The sequence below is a fragment of the Aquarana catesbeiana genome, linkage group LG04, assembly GCF_042186555.1.
Source record: "Aquarana catesbeiana isolate 2022-GZ linkage group LG04, ASM4218655v1, whole genome shotgun sequence".
Taxonomy (NCBI): domain Eukaryota; kingdom Metazoa; phylum Chordata; class Amphibia; order Anura; family Ranidae; genus Aquarana; species Aquarana catesbeiana.
Window position 1 is genome coordinate 318,138,311 of NC_133327.1, and position 17,816 is coordinate 318,156,126.

Below are 17,816 nucleotides of genomic sequence, written 5' to 3' on the forward strand. Positions count from 1 at the left end.
CCCCCTCCTGAACCGTACCAGGCCACATGCCCTCAACGTTGGGAGGGTGCTTTGGGGTAGCCCCCAAAACACCTTGTCCCCATGTTGCTGGTCCGACAATAAACATAGAAGTTCATTGATAAAAACGGCATGGGAATTCCCCACAGGGGAACCCTGAACCAAAATTAAAAAAAATAAAGACATGGGGGTCCCCCTAAATTCCATACCAGGCCCTTCAGGTCTGGTATGGATATTAAGGGGAACCCCGGCCAAAATTTAAAAAAAAAATGATGTGGGGGTCCCACTAAATTCCATACCAGACCCTTCAGGTCTGGTATGGATTTTAAGGGGAACCCCGCACCAAAAAAAACGGCCCCAAAAATCCATACCAGACCCTTATCCGAGCACGCAACCTGGCAGGCCGCAGGAAAAGAGGGGGGGATGAGAGAGCGCCCCCCCTCCTGAACCGCACCAGGCCACATGCCCTCAACGTTGGGAGGGTGCTTTGGGGTAGCCCCCAAAACACCTTGTCCCCATGTTGATGAGGACAAGGGCCTCATCCCCACAACCCTGGCCGGTGGTTGTGGGGGTCTGCGGGTGGGGAACTTATCAGAATCTGGAAGCCCCCTTTAACAAGGGGACCCCCAGATCCCGGCCCCCCCCCTGTGTGAAATGGTAAGGGGGTACTGTACCCCTACCATTTCACTAAAAAACTGTCAAAAATGTTAAAAATGACGAGACAGTTTTTGACAATTCCTTTATTTAAATGCTTCTTCTTTCTTCTATCTTCCTTCATCTTCTTCTTCTTCTTCTGGTTCTTCTGGCTCTTCTGGTTCTTCCTCCGGCGTTCTCGTCCAGCATCTCCTCTGCGGCGTCTTCTATCTTCTTCTCCTCGGGCCGCTCCGCACCCATGGCATGGGGGGAGGCTCCCACTCTTCTCTTCATCTTCTTCTCTTCTTCATCTTCTTCATCTTCTTCTCTGCTTCATTTTCTTCTCCGGGCTGCTCCGCACCCATTCTGGCATGGAGGGAGGCTGCCGCTGTGTGACGGCGTCTCCTCGTCTGACGGTTCTTAAATAACGGGGGGCGTCACGGGGAATGCCACAGGGAAGTCCCGTCATGTCCCGTGCGTCAGAGGGAGGCGGGGCCACCCGGTGACCCCGCCTCCCTCTGACGCACGGGACATGACGGGACTTCCCTGTGGCATTCCCCGTGACGCCCCCTCTTTTCCTGCGGCCTGCCAGCTTGCGTGCTCGGATAAGGGTCTGGTATGGATTTTTGGGGGGACCCCACGCCGTTTTTTTTTTTTTTGGCGCGGGGTTCCCCTTAAAATCCATACCAGACCTGAAGGGCCTGGTATGGAATTTAGGGGGACCCCCATGTCATTTTTTTTTTTTTAATTTTGGTTCGGGGTTCCCCTGTGGAGAATTCCCATGCCGTTTTTATCAATGAACTTCTATGTGTATTGTCGGACCGGCAATGCAATAGCCGCGAGTAGTTTTAAATGTTTTTTTTCCTTTGAAATGTCATTTTGCTGTCAGACTGTTCTAAACACGGGAAACATGCGCCCCTTTACAGGCATACCATAGACACCCCCCCAGCTACGAAATTTAAAGGGATATTACACTTTTATTGTTTGACTTTAAGCATTATTAAAATCACTGCTCCTGAAAAAACGGCCATTTTTAAAACTTATTTTTGCATTGATCCATGTCCCCTGGGGCAGGACCCAGGTCCCCAAACACTTTTTATGACAATAACTTGCATATAAGCCTTTAAAATTAGCACTTTTGATTTCTCCCATAGACTTTTAAAGGGTGTTCCGCGGCATTCGAATTTGCCGCGAACACCCTAAATTGTTCGCTGTTCGGCGAACTTGCGAACAGCCAATGTTCGAGTCGAACATGTGTTCGACTGGAACTCGAAGCTCATCCCTACTGCGGATCCTTCAGAATCTAATTTTAATGCTTTGCTTCATAGCAACATTACATTTGCATATGGTTGAGGCCACGAGGCTGGACCTATATAAAAATAAACGGAAATCTTTTGAGCAGGGAGACCGTCATGGTCGTTTTTTGACCATGATGGCTAAGCATGAACAATCTAATATTACGATTTCTGAAATACGCAACTCCTCTGGAGATATGGCCTGTACTCAGCCTAAAATTTTGGAGACTTTTTGACTAAAATTTTGAAGACTTTTCTGCAATTTTATCTGACATTATATACATCTCAGTTGCCCTTCTGATTTCCAGCCGACTGAATCGGTGGGTTGGCTGGATTTAGTCGCACTGGCCTGGTTAACAGATAATGAGAGGGAGATGCTAGTACGTCCTATAACATCGGAGGAAGTCCTTTCCGTCATTGGCTCCTTTACATTGAGGAAGTCACCGGGGCCGAACGGCCTTCCTATTGAATTCTATAAGGCTCCTGTATTGGCTTCTCTTTACTCTGATTGTCTGAAGGAGGGAGCCTTGCCGGTCATGCTCAAATAGTTTTAATCTACAAGCATCCAAAAGATCCATCCTCTTGTGCTGCATAAAGGCCTATTGCTCTTTTAAATGTAGATTTCAAGATTTTGACTAAGTTAATCTCCCGACGACGACAAGCTTTGATGTTGAATATTATTGACTCAGATCAGACGGGGTTCATGCCTGGCAGGGCTACTGATGTGAATTTGAGGAGATTATATACTAATATTTATGCTTCACATCTTAATATAGGATCTAGGGTCATTTCTTCCCTGGATATTGAAAATGTTTTTGCAACCTTGGAGTGGCCCTTCTTGTGGGAAGTACTCCACAGAATTAGTTTTCCAATGGTATTTATAAAATGGTTACATGCCTTATATAGGAATCCCACAGCTGCAGTAAAAATGGGAGAAGGGTTGTCATCTCCCTTTTCATTATTCAGGGGAACTCAGCAGGGTTGCCCTCTCTCTCCAACCCTTTTTGTGATTGCTATGGAGCCGGTGGTGGAGGCTTTACGCACTTCCCCCAATATTAAGGGATTACGGATCGGATGGTTGGAGGAGAGGGTAGCTTTGTATGCAGACGATTTCCTATTATTTTTAAATGATGCTGGCCCCTCACTCCAAGGGGCCCTAGAGATATTGGATTAATTTTCAACGGTTACATGGCTGAAAGTAAACTGGTTATTGTTGTTTCCAATAGATATGGAGGCCCGTAGCACGGCTTTGAAGCATATTCCACTGCAGTGGGTAGATCATTTCAAGTATTTAGGAGTTGTAATTTCCCATAAAGCTTTAGAATTTATGTCTTTGAATCTGACTTCAATTCTGGGAGACATTGGGTCAAAACTGAAAGCATGGAAGTCTCTACCATTGTCCTTATTGGGACGCATTAATCTTTTAAAAATGAAAATCATACAAAAATGTATGTATTTATTTAGACACTCTCCACAATGGCCCCCTGTATCCTTTTTTACAAGATTAAATGAGCTGTTGTCATCTTTTTTATTGGGTTCGAAAATCCCCAGGTATAAATTAAGTACCTTGATGCACCCCTATTAACAGGGAGGATTAGCTTTTCCGGATTTATACAAATACATTTTAACCACTCAGCTGTTACGGCCATATGGTGGCTAAGCCCAGATTTATATAACTCCTCCACTCGGCTGGAAGCAGCAGTGGTAGGTTCCACAGAAGCTCTTAAGGTACTTTTATTTAGTGGTCGTAGGGCACCTTACCAGGTGACTATTCTTATGCTTAATACTATTCAAGCCTGGGAGGCTGGTCTTAGATGCGAGTGTTATACAAAGTGTGCAATTTCTCCAAATGCCCTTTATGGTTTAACCCCACTCTTCCTCAATTTTTTAAAACACCAGAGCCTATTGCATGGACTAAATGTAATATTAAATTACTTTCTCAGGTGGTTACTGATCAGAAACTATCTACTTTTTCTACACTTACCTCAACTTTTAATTTGCCTAGTTCCCATCTATTTAGATACTTCCAGCTTCTTCATACTTTTCATGCACAGTTTCCACAGGATAGTTTAATGCTGATACAATCCACTCTGGGATTAGCACTTAGGTCTGAGTGTCTGGATAAGCCTACCTCTGGACTGTACTCTCATCTTATTCTAATTTCTATTTTGCTGCTAGAGGGTCTTCGAGCTAGGTAGATGCAAGATATACCAGATTTAGATATGGAGGATTGGAGTGGTGTGTGGGATTTCCCTCTGAGATCTCTGGTTTCTTCGAGGGACCGTATGATCCAATTTAAACTGGTACACAGAGCATATCTCACAACTTATAGACTTCAAAAGATAAATCCTGGTTGCTCTTCTAAGTGTTGGAGGTGTGGAGTATCTTGGGGGGATTTCATACACATCTATTGGACATGCCCATATATAGCTAATTTTTGAGTGGAGGTGGTGGATTTATTAAATTCTATCACCTCTGCTCCTATACCGGTTTCAATGTCTGTTTGCTTGTTGGGTTTGGTAGAGGCTATTACCCCTACAGTGACTGAGCAAATATTTATTAATACAACAATTTTCTTTGCAAGAAAAGCCATTGCTTTACATTGGAAGAAACTCTGTCCTCCTACGCATTTATATTGGAAATAATTGAGAAATAATAATCTTCAATTGTATAGAGACACCTATAGGAATAGGGGTTGCCCTAGTGAGTACTATAAAGTCTGGACAAAGTGGTTGGACAAATCGTACATGGCATCTAATATAGAATCATAGTCTGAGTGTTCCCTATAGGGGATACATGGGGCTATTGGTGATAGAAGGGAATAATGTTTGCTTCCTCCTGTTTCCGTAGTATATGGGGTGAGGCTTGACATTTGAATGGATACATGGGATGACATAGATAAAATATCCTCTTCGGTAATTACTATATTCCTTTTTTTTTTTTTGCTATGCAATGTGATGGGATCTTGATATTCTACTAATATATTTTAGGCTCAATGTGTATGATGTGTTGTATGGAAGAGCCCTGTGGCCATCATAAAAAAAAATACATAATTATGAGTTTGAAAAAAATATATATATATATATATTTTTTTTTTTACAGAATTCTGAGTTTGAAAGTCAGAAATCTGAGATTAAAAGTCAGAATTCTGACTTTGAAACTCAGAATTCTGAGATTGAAAGTCAGTATTGTAAGTTAGAAAAAAAAATCTACAGAATTCTAAGATTCATAGTCAGAATTCTGAGTTTAAAAGTCAGAATTCTGAGATTCAAAGTCATAATTCTGTGTTTCAAAGTCAGAATTCTGAGATTCAAAGTCAGAATTCTGAGATTCAAAGTCAGATTTCTGACTCTGAATCTCAGAATTCTGACAAATTTTTTGTTTTTTAAAACTTACAATTCTGACTTTCAATCTCAGATTTCTGAGTTTCAAAGTCAGAATTCTGACTTTTAATCTCAGAATTCTGACTGTCAAACTCAGAATTCTGACTTTCAAACTCAGAATTTTGTAAAAAAAAAAAAATGAAACTCAGAATTCTGTGAAAATGTTTTTTTTTTCAAACTCATAATTCTGTATTTTTTTTATGATGGCCCCAGGGCTCTTCCAGGCTTCTTCCATCGTGTTGTCATGTTTGGTTTGTTTGTTTAAGAAATAAAAAAAAAGATTTATAAAAAAAAAAAAGATCAAAGTTCAAAGAAGATGCCCACAGAACCTTCAAGATTTGAAGACAGTGTGGAAAAACGACTCTCCATGCAGGAGGCGTTTTGAAGCTGTCATTATCAAAAGGATTATGTACGAAGTATTAAATACATTTCAGTTAGCGTGTCTAATACTTTTTCCCTGTGTAATTCCATTTTATTACACATAACTTAATTTCTGAACTTATTTGTTTTGGTTTCTTTGTATGTATGGATTGCATGGGTTGTTACCGACATGTGGTGAAAATTTCATGTCAATAGCACCTTTAGAAATACATTTACGTAGAAAAATAGTGATGTGTTCAATACTTATTTTACCTGTATATACCGTATTTATCGGCATATAACACGCACTTTTTTCCCCTGAAAATCAGGGGAAAATCGTGGGTGCGTGTTATAGGCCGATCCCCCCCCCAATTGTGTGTGATCGGAGCGATCACGGCAATTGCCGCGATCGGCGCCGACATACACAGCCGTGTGGAAATTCAAATACGGCGCCGAGACTGCAGGGACTCGGCGGAGCTACACATAGCCGAGAGTCCTCGGGTTTTCTCGGCGCCGCTTACAGTCCCGCCCATAGGGCGGAACTGGGCGGGACTGTAAGCGGCGCAGAGAAAACCCGAGGACTCTCGGCTATGTGTATCAGCGCTCCGCCGAGTCCCTGCAGTCTCGGAGCCATATTTAAATTTACACAGGGCTGTGTATGACGGCAGGGATCGCGGCGATCCCACAAAGCTGCACGGGGGCAAGGCTGCACGGGGGGGCAAGGCTGCACGGGGGGCAAGGCTGCACTGGGGCAAGGCTGCATGGGGGCAAAGCTGCACTGGGGCAAGGCTGCACTGGAGAAAAGCTGCACTGACAAGGCTGCACTGACATGGCTGCACTGACATATCTGCACTGACAAGGCTGCACTGACATATCTGCACTGACAAGGCTGCACTGGGGCAAAGCTGCACTGACAAGGCTGCAATGGACACTGGGGCAAGGCTGCACTGACAATTCTGCACTGGGGCAAAGCTGCACTGACAAGGCTGCACTGACAAGGTTGCAATGGACACTGGGGCAAGGCTGCACTGACACTGACAAGGCTGCAGATGGACACCGCTAACGCTGCATTGATGGGCATTTTAATGTAAGTTTTTCTTCCTTAAACTTTACTCCTAAAAGTTTTTTTCCTTAAAATTCCCTCCTTAACTTGGGTGCGTGTTATACGCCGGCGCGTGTTATACACCGATAAATACGGTACTTATAAAAGACAGATTTATAAAAAAAAAAACTCCTAACAGTGATTTTTTTTTCCTGTGTTGGGTTCCTGTGTCTTTTGAAAGCCTTGTGTGACCTTGAGTTTTCAGATAAAAAAAAAATGGACTGTGGAACTTCTGGGAGTCATTCTAGCTCCATTAAATTAAAGCTCTGAGCTAGAAGCAGCTATTATCCCGTAGCACATGGACAAGTGGCCATTGTAAGCTACTCTCCATCTCTACCACACATCTCTACCACATTAACTTACTGGATACAATTTGTAAGTTTTATTACTGGAAGCTTAGCCATCCCTGCAGTTTGTTAGTTCACTAGCTTAACAATATGAAAAAAAGCAACTTTGCTGCTATTCCCCTGCATTTTTAATGTGTGCTTGTGTCCAAGAGGCAATTACATTTTGTGTAACTGTATTATTAACATTCTCATGAAGGGATGGGCAAATCTCTCCAGAATTGATTTGCAGGGGGTTTGTAGAATCCTGTTTAAATTCACAAAACCTAAACTTAACAGTAAACAGTAAATTCCTTTGAAGTCTATAGGGGAAGGGGGATCTTGATACTAAATTCTGGTAATTTTTAAGGTTTATAGGCAAGCTATTGTCAAAAAAGGGCATGGGAAGCTGGGTATGGAGGACAATTACCAAGAGAAAAACATGTTTTTAAAGAATACTGTACAGAAGACAGCATTCTCTTTTAATGCGCCTTCAAGGGTATCATGGAAAAAACACCATTCCTTTAAATTACATGCTTGGGGGGTGTCACAGATCTGCACCTTTGCTGCTGATCTTCCACCTCTACTCCCAAATACTGGTACATGTACTATAGTTCCATAGCTGTTATCCCACAAAACTTGTGTTCAAGATTGCTTTTTTTTACCTGCTGCTGATTCATTGATCTATTTATTATTTAACATAGGCTCATTCCCTCAGGCAGAAGATTCCTCATTCCCTTAGACAGTGCCTGTGCAACAGCTACTATTTCTATGGCCATGTCCCCCGGTGTTTCCTAGGGACTCTGAATTTCTGAGAATATTGCTCGTGTTCCCCAGGGCAGAAGATTGCTATTGTCCCCCAGCGCAGAAGATTTCTAGTGTCCCCCAATGCTTTCTAATTAAGAAAATTCCTAGTGTCCATCAGTGCTTTCTAGCGCAGAAGAATTTTAGTGTTCACCAGTGCTTTCTATTGGAGAAGATTCCCTAGTATTTGCCACAGAGTCACAGTGGAGACAAAGCTTCCTGTGAATGGCTGAGCAGCACCCAACCGGACTCAATTTTGTTCCGTGATGGAAGTCCCCATCCCGCTGCCAGAACATGGTCACGGGATCGCACCGCGATGCACCAATGCACATGTGTGCCATGACGTACCAGTATCATTGTGGTGCCTGCAGCTGCCGCCTGCAGTAAATGCACTGTAGGTGGGCAGCAACAAGTTAACGTATCTGCTGCCAACCACACCACTGTGGTTTGCAGCCTCTGTCTGCAGCATATCAGCCATGGAGGAAGTGTAAGCCATTTGGGTTCCACATGCATGAGGAAATACATGACATGCACCACAAAACTCAGCATGAGTAAAACCTCAATGTTACAAGTCAGTAGCAAAAGGCCCCCACTTCTCCTCTTTGTTGTTTCTTACCACCACTAGATGCCCGCTCCTGTACTCTACCAGCATGTGGAACATAATGTGCTTTGACCATGTTGTCAGCGACAGGTTACACATCACAATAAATATGTTTTTTTTGCAAACAGGCTGGTATGCATCATTTTGTTTTCTGGGATAGGTTTTTGCATTACCTAGTTCTTTACTGGATTTGCAAGTTTCTTTGGAGGATTGGTTCAATGAAGGAGTATTTCACAGATTATGTTTAACCTACTTAGTGGAAATTATGGTTCTCCTTAGGTCTTATGTTTATTTGTAGATGTCATGCTCACCTCAGAATTGTGGAAAGTTTTATTGGGGTTGCTTACCCACTTAAAGAGCAGGCCTCTTTTTTAGACTCAGTGTTTACAAGTTAAAAACAAGTTTTTGCTAGAAAATTACTTAGAGCCCCCAAAAATTTTTTTTCCCTAACACCCTAGAGAATAAAATGGCGGTCATTGCAATACTGTTTGTCACACCGTATTTGCGCAGCGGTCTTACAAGCGCACTTTCTTTGGAAAAAATTCACTTTTTTGAATAAAAAAATAAGACAACAGTAAAGTTAGCCCAATTTTTTTTAAATTATGAAAGATAATGTTACGCTGAGTAAATTGATACCCAACATGTCACGCTTCAAAATTGCGCCCGCTCGTGGAATGGCGTCAAACTTTTACCCTTAAAAATCTCCATAGGCAACGTTTAAAAAATTATACACGCTGCATGTTTTGAGTTACAGAGGAGGTCTAGGGCTAGAATTATTGCTCTCGCTCTAAAGATTGCGGCGATACCTCACATGTGTGGTTTGACCACCGATTTCATATGCAGGCGCTATTCACGTATGCTTTCGCTTCTGCGCGCAAGCTTTAAAAAAATAATTTTTTCTTATTTATTTTACTTGATTTTATTTATTTTTTCACTGTTTAAAAAAAAAAAAAATGGGTCACTTTTATTCCTATTACAAGGAATGTAAACATCTCTTGTAATAGAAAAAAAGCATGACAGATCCTCTTAAATATGAGATCTGGGGTCAAAAAGACCTCAGATCTCATATTTGGACTTAAATGTAATATAAAAAAAAATTGTCATTTGAAAAAATGACAACAGACAAATTACCCTTTAAGACGTATGGGCGGAAGTGACGTTTTGACGTTACTTCCGCCCTGCTATAGTATGAAGACGGATGGGGGCCATCTTCCCCTCACTCGTCTCAATACCCAGCCATGGACAGGTCCCGATCGCCTCCGCCACTGCCGACGGCTCTGGTAAGCGGCGGAGGGCGCTGGAGAGCAGCGGGAGGGACGGGTGGCCCCTGTGATGCCAGGGGAGGTACCATTTCCTGCACAAAGTCTTCCTTTATCAACACCTTGGTGTTTCTTACCACCTATGCTGATATTCAAGAATTTTTAATGTAAGTGTTCTATTTTATTCTTTCAATAAATGATTACTATCATGTTAATGAGAAACTTGCGCTCCTGTTTTTTGGTTATTTGAGAAAAAAATGGACCCTTATAGACAATGTGTACTAAAATCATTGCCATCCATTTTATTATCATATTTTGTTTCTTTTATCCAACATATACATATGTTTTTATTGAACAATGCTAGATATAGGGTTCTAGATTATGGTAGAATCGTATAGCATAGAGAAAGGATTTTAAATGTTCACAGTAGCCAATATAATCTCTTGAAAAGGATATTTTCTTTTTCATGATGTGTGCTATTAAAAATGGACTTTGACCAGGGTAAGCACCCACCCTCCTAGAGCTTATCATTCCATTAAAACCACTTAAGCCCCGGATCATTTGGCTGGCCGAAGACCAGAGCACTTTTTGTGATTCAGAACTGTGTTGCTTTAACTGACAATTGCACGGTCATGCGACGTGGATCCCAAACAAACTTGACGTCCATTTTTCCCCACAATTAGAGCTTTCTTTTGGTGGTATTTGATAACCTCTGTGGTTTTTATTTTTTGTGCTATAAACAAAAAAAGAGCGACAATTTTGAAAAAAGCGCATTACTTTTTACTTTTTGCTATAATAAATATCCCCAAAAGATATATAAAAAAAAACAATTTTTTTCCTCAGCTTAGGCCGATACATATTCTTCTACATATGTTTGGTAAAAAAAATCACAATTGGTACGCCTTCTACTTCCCGCAGGAACCATGGCTTCCGGTCTCAACCAACCGTCTCCAAAAGCCCAACGTCAGAGATCCCGCAAGCAAAGACCAGACCAGCCATCTCCGAATGCCCGCTCATCACGACGGGACCTCTACCTGCGCAGCCCGGGTTCTCCCTCATCACCATCCATGGAGAGAGACTGCCCTACAGCCTAAATCTCCACTCCTCCACTTAGTCACAGACTGAGACTTACATGTAAGTGCCTTAACTGCCTGTCTTTCCCCCACTTTTACCTTCCCTGTGTTTTCCCTTTCTTTTTGTTTTTTTTTGTTTTTTTTGTATATATATATATATATTGCTCATAGCTGGATGACTCTCCTGGATTACCTACAATGAGATGACTAAAAGAAAGAAGCAAAAAAGGGAGGGAGAGAAGGACAAAAAAAAAAGAAAGAAAAACATCCAACTGTGACCTGATGCGTCATTAAGAGGTAACTTGACTTTATGCTCACGCTCATCTACAACACGTGAGCCCTAATGTGTTGGCTACTCTCTCTTAAACCTCAATAGACCTCCACTTAACTCACGCACATTTACCAAGATCAGAGATGAGGCTGGTGCTCAGTAGAGACAATGCTCACAGTAAAGTTCCTCATACTTGTCCTAATGAGTAAACGTGACTTGCCTTCTACTCCAGACCTCTGACCCGACCCCTTGCAGCCAATGTAGCTAATGTAGCCACCTTGCTCCATTGATATCCTCTCATCGCCAGCTAACCTATTAAGAACACAACAATGAACATTCGCAATAAGCTCTAACCTTAGATGATGTTAATTACGCCTCCTACATATTACCAACAGACACTAGCGGTAGACTCAGCAATAATCCAACTGTATATATGTGTTATTATCTCTTAACTAATGTCAAGGTGCATACAGCTTAGACTATTAGTCCTAAACAATGTACTATACACATTCCTGAGTCTTCAATAGATATGTGTGGTGTGGGTCGTCTCGTGAGCCCGGGGGGAAATGTTATATGTAGCCCGACCAATCACCACCCTCTTAGCATCACATGCTATGCTCCAAAGCATTAACATATATCTCACAACCCAAACCTGAACATACAACTAGTTTATGCCTGTACTGAACTATTACTCCTACAGCACTTACTTTAACCCACATGGCAAACTTTGCAAAAATCGGAAACCCCGGGCTCCCGGGACACTACCCTTTCTTTAACATGTTTAAATGCGAAGAATAACCGTGGTTTACCCTGGCCTCCCTGTTTACCCTCATGGAATGCAAGGACGTTCTGCTAAATTGGGCCACTGAGAGCCCATCAGGGTTACATGTTACCTTAGGTATCCCTAGATCTCTCGCCCTTTTTTTTTTTTTTGCTCTTCCCATATCCCCTAACCAACACTCTCCTTGCCTCTCCTCCCCTATTTTACCCCCCCCTCTACTCCCCCTGTATCAATCTCCTATTTATTTTATTTTATCTTATTTTATTTCATTTATTTTACCTTATTTTATCTTCTTTTTATTGCAGGTCTCCCCCCCTTACTTAACTTACCATTGCGATATACAATTGTATCTCTAATGCCCCGTACACACGGTCGGACTTTGTTCGAACATTCCGACAGCAAAATCCTAGGATTTTTTCCGACGGATGTTGGCTCAAACTTGTCTTGCATACACACGGTCACACAAAGTTGTCGGAAAATCCGATCGTTCTGAACACGGTGACGTAAAACACGTACGTCGGGACTATAAACGGGGCAGTGGCCAATAGCTTTCATCTCTTTATTTATTCTGAGCATGCGTGGCACTTTGTCCGTCAGATTTGTGTACACACGATCGGAATTTCCGACAACGGATTTTGTTGTCGGAAAATTTTATATCCTGCTCTCAAACTTTGTGTGTCGGAAAATCCGATGGAAAATGTGTGATGGAGCCTACACACAGTCGGAATTTCCGACAACAAGGTCCAATCACACATTTTCTGAAAATCCGACCGTGTGTACGGGGCATTAGACTGGTTGTTAGGTATTGAACTTTCTGCCCTACCAGTTTATCGACATTTAGCTGGCATACGCTGATAAGACAGGACTATTTAAAGACTGTTCTAATGTTAATATCAATGTTTATATGTCTTATATTTGAGTTGTTATCTGTTTAAATGTTACTCTGTTTAGACAGCTCCCCACTACATCCCTCTGCACAATCCCATAGGCTCATTTACTCCCACTCCCCGAATCGCAGAGAGCCTGTGGTCTTTGTCCCTCCTTTCGTCCCTACACAGCGGTCCTCCTGGACTTTTGCTGACACCCCCAGCACTTTTCTCTATAGATGAAGTAGCCTACCTACTCTCACCTCTGGTATCTTTCCACTTTACCATCTAGTCCTCCTTTTACTATCCCCTACTATACTATCTACTCCTTCGCCTATACTGATCCAAACCCCTTTTTCCCCTCTACCTCTACTAAATCCCTATATACTCCTCCCTTCTCCCTTCCCTCACTGCCCCTAAATACCAATCACCTCCTTCCCGTGTGGTTCCGTTCCCGAGTAATTATCCATCCTCTCAAGCTTGGACTCACCCTTTTCTTGGAGATCCAGTGACCCACATTTAGACACCACGTCTGTACACCATCATACAAAATAACACGCTAACCTCACCCTCTCTGACCCTGAAGTGTCTATCACTAAATGCAAAAGACCTTAATCTCCCGGAAAAAAGATCCCAAGTTATGACATCTCTCACAAAACACAAGACCCATTTCATTTACCTACAAGAAACACATTTCCGTTCAGATTCTATACCCAAATTATTCAATCACATGTACCACTCTGCCTTCCACTCCACAAACCCGGACTCCAAAACTAAAGAGGTTTAGATTCTAGTATCCAAACATGCTGATTTTCAACTTTGTGACTCTCTTATTGATCCCGGGGGCAGGTTTATTTTCCTCAAGGGCACATATGCCTCAAGACCAATAACACTAGCCAACATATACTGCCCAAACGAACATCATGTCACTTTCTTTAGGAACACCTGTGATCTCCTTTTGTCTTTTCAGAAGGGATTGGTACTCCTTGGAGGAGATTTCAATGTTCCCTTGAACCCAGTCCTGGATTCATCATCAGGCACTTCCAACTTACCATATAGAGCCCTACGCCAGATTAAACTTGAACTCCAGTGGGGGCGTGGCTTGGCGCATGGAGTGAGCGGCCGCATCTTTCTGGAGCTCCCGCACCCGCCGGACATTCCACGGCTCACAGAGCTTCATCAAGCCGGATCAGAGGTCTGTGATGGGGAAGAGGGGTGGAGGAGACTCTCAGCATTCCCTAGAATCGCACACAGAGGGGGAAATCGACCGTTATTTCACCCGTTTAGAGCCGAAACACCGTGGCCCCCCTCTTCCAAGATGGCGCCGACCCGCGCTTCAGGCTCACAGGCAGGGGGCTACCTCACAAAAATCCACACCAAGTGTGAGAACTAGGCAGCGCAACAGATCCCCAGCAGATTCTGAGAATGAATCAGTCAGATCAGCCTGCCATTCCCTAGAATCGCACAGGTCATTCAATAGCTGGGACATGGAGGCCTATATCAAAGCCCTACCAAACAAACATGACTTTGAGGCCTGTGTGCAGAGGATGGAGCGTTCATATAAACAGGAGATTGCAGAGCTGCGCAGGGCTGTCACTAACAGACTGGAGGATGTGGAGCACACTGTTGAAGAAACTGTCACCGCCTTGCAGTCTCATGAAAACATTCTTCATGAACATACTCTACAAATACAGCAATTAATATACCACCAAGACGACCAAGAGAACAGGGCCAGGCGTAACAACATACGCATACGTGGCCTCCCAGAGTCGATCGACACTAAAGATCTGGCCCCTGCAGTCATTGCCATATTCAACGATTTAATACAGAAAGACAAAGACACCCCTCTGGAGTTGGATCGGGTACACAGAGCTTTGGGGCCCAAGAACCCTAATATAGAGCATCCCAGAGACGTTATTTGCAGAGTTCACGATCAAAGAAGCTATAATGCTAGCCGCACGCACGCAAGACGCCATCTACTTCAATGGCACCCAAATATTCCTACTCCCAGACATCTCTAAGCTGACTCTTGATATGCGTCGGGCTCTGAAACCCCTTACAGGAGCCCTGCAAAGCCAAACATATCAAATATCGCTGGCATTTCCCGTTCAGTCTATCCGCATCTCATGAAGGGAAGTCGGCATTTTTCCGCACTTTGGGGGACTTACCAAAGTTCCTTTTGAACTTCCTCAAATCGCTTTGCCAGATTGGCCGCTCCACGCAGCAACCCCTGGATTTCAACCTCCTGCCGGATGGCGCAAACAATCCAGGAAGAATAAACGTCCCAAATCTGATCCCACCAAATCATCGGCTGGATGACTTTATCAAGTCCTCCTTTTGGACTGCTTACCATTGTTTTTTCTCCCTCTTCCATAGGACTTGGATCCTTGGAGTTGCCCCGGTATCCAGATATGTTGGGACTTAGAACATCTATATCAGTATAACACTTTACAGTTTTATTTGCAGGTTTTGATAATCTTATTGGATGTGTGTTGATTTCATATAAAAGTTTCATATATGTTGGTGCTCGATTGTTCTACCCCTTATCGCATCCCCCCCGTCCTCCCCTCCCCCATTGCACCTCATACAAAGTATGATTGAAACTAAACTTATGTTGAAGCCAGATAAAGGTCCCTTCTAATTAATAAGTGGGGGCACCTGTGGCGTTTTACCCTATGGTGCCTACTAAATGGAGTTAGATAAAATTTAATATATTGAGATGGGCCTTGAGCCGAACCGTTATTATAATGACCCTGATGTTTTTGCCCGGTGGGTGCGGTCCCCTCCGTGCGTGAACCTCGTACCCCCCCTTAGGATTTTCAGCATCTATTTTGGTATTGGCTGATTTGTTGAATACAACACCTTAGTTTGGCCCTTAAGGCCTAAGCTCTTTTCTTCTCTCTCTTTACTCTCATTTCTTTACCCTTTCCACTTACCTTTCGGATGCTCTCCACTAGAGGGCGTCTACACTTCCCAATAATCTTCCTTTCTTCTCTCTCCCCTCCTGAGACAGCGGGCCCCGCCTACCTCCAGTATAATGTCTTTCCCTTTTTGCCCCTCTCATGACAATGCAACCCACCCTCAAGGTCGCCTCTTTAAATTGTAGGGGCTTCAATACCCCCGAAAAAAGGAGACAAATATTATATCATTTTCATAAACTCCGTACGCAAATTCTCCTCCTCCAGGAAACCCATTTTAGGTCTGACGCTGTCCCGCAATTACTTTATAGGCAATACCCTACCTGGTTTCACAGTACCAACCCATCTGCCAAATCCAAAGGGGTTTCCATTGCATTTCACACTACATTTACACCAGATGTCTTAGACTCTTATGTTGATCCTCATGGGAGATATATCTTCCTTAAACTGTCGTATATGAACATGATCTATACTATTATTAACATTTATTCTCCAAACCAGGACCAGCAACAATTTTTATCTACGGTGATGTCACACCTGAAACGTTTCAGCACGACCAACATGATCCTGGGAGGGGACCTTAACGCAGCCCTGATACCCCGTCTCGATACCTCCACCGGTAAGTCCTCACTCTCCCCAGCTTCTCTGACCAGAATGCGAAAACTTCTCTCTGACCTTTCTTTGGTGGATGTATGGAGAGCCCTTCATCCTACCACCAAAGACTACACATACTACTCCCCTGCACATACATCTTATAGCAGACTAGATTATATCTTCGTCTCCCAATCCTTACTTGACTACAAACCAGACACCTCAATAGGCCTCACTTTGTGGTCAGACCACGCGCCTATTCACCTAAGCTTAGGGAAGATCCCGACGTACAAAACAAGAACCTCTTGGAGACTGAACGATAACTTGTTATTTGACTCAGTCTGTACCCAAGATATCATACAGACCATTAAACATTTTGTAACTGACCATGCACATGATGACGCAAACCCCCTCACGAAATGGGAAGCGCTTAAATGCGTCCTTAGAGGCAAATTCATTCAACATAGTTCTAGACTGAAACGGGAACGCACAGCAGACATAACACGCCTCCTTGCCACCATAGCTGCTTTGGAAGACACACATAAACACAACCTCGACTCATCCACCCAGCTAGAACTGATTAACGCCAGGAAAGACCTCTTGCAAATTTTTGCAGAAAGATCACTAGTGGCTAGAAGCAAGGGGAAATTCGTTCACTACTCCCAAGCCAATAAATGCGGGAGACATCTAGCAAATTCATTACATCCTCGTCAGATACGAAGCCCCATCCCATTTGTTAACTCTACCACTAAAGGGAAAATAATGAACAATACAGCCATAGCTGAAGAATTCCGTCACTACTACGCGAAACTATACAATTTATCTCCACAGACATCACCATTTAAATCCCATGCCAGTACCCTCCCACAGGACCTTTCTTCATACATTGAATATCCTCCGATTCAGAGGAACTGGAGTCCGCTCTGTCAGAGACTGACTTCACACAGGCTATAAAGCTCCTTAAAAATGGCAAGAGCCCAGGCCCAGATGGGTTTTCCCCTCGCTTCTATAAAACGTTCCCCTCGCTACTCTCACCCCTTTTGGCGAAAGCCTTTTCAAGCCTAGATGAGAAGCTATCCCCCTCCACACATCTTCTTCAAGCCCAAATTGTAGTTATCCCAAAATCAGGTAAAGACCCCTCTTTATGCCCGAATTATAGACCGATATCCCTTTTAAACATAGACCTCAAACTGTTCACCAAAATTCTTGCAAACCGCCTCTCACCCTTCCTACCCAAGATCATACATAGAGACCAAGTGGGGTTTGTCCCTGGCCATGAAGCCAGGGACAACACTACCAAAACCATACACTTAATAACACATGCCCATCGTAGCAACACCCCAACTTGCCTCCTCTCCTGTGATGCAGAGAAGGCCTTTGATAGGGTTAGTTGGTCCTTTTTGCATTCCACCCTTACACAAATTGGATTAGGCCCTAGAATGCTAGCACGCATTATGTCCCTTTACTCCTGCCCCTCAGCCACTATCCTGGTCAACGGTACACAATCCGAAAAACTAACGATTTCCAACGGCACCAGACAGGGTTGTCCACTGTCCCCT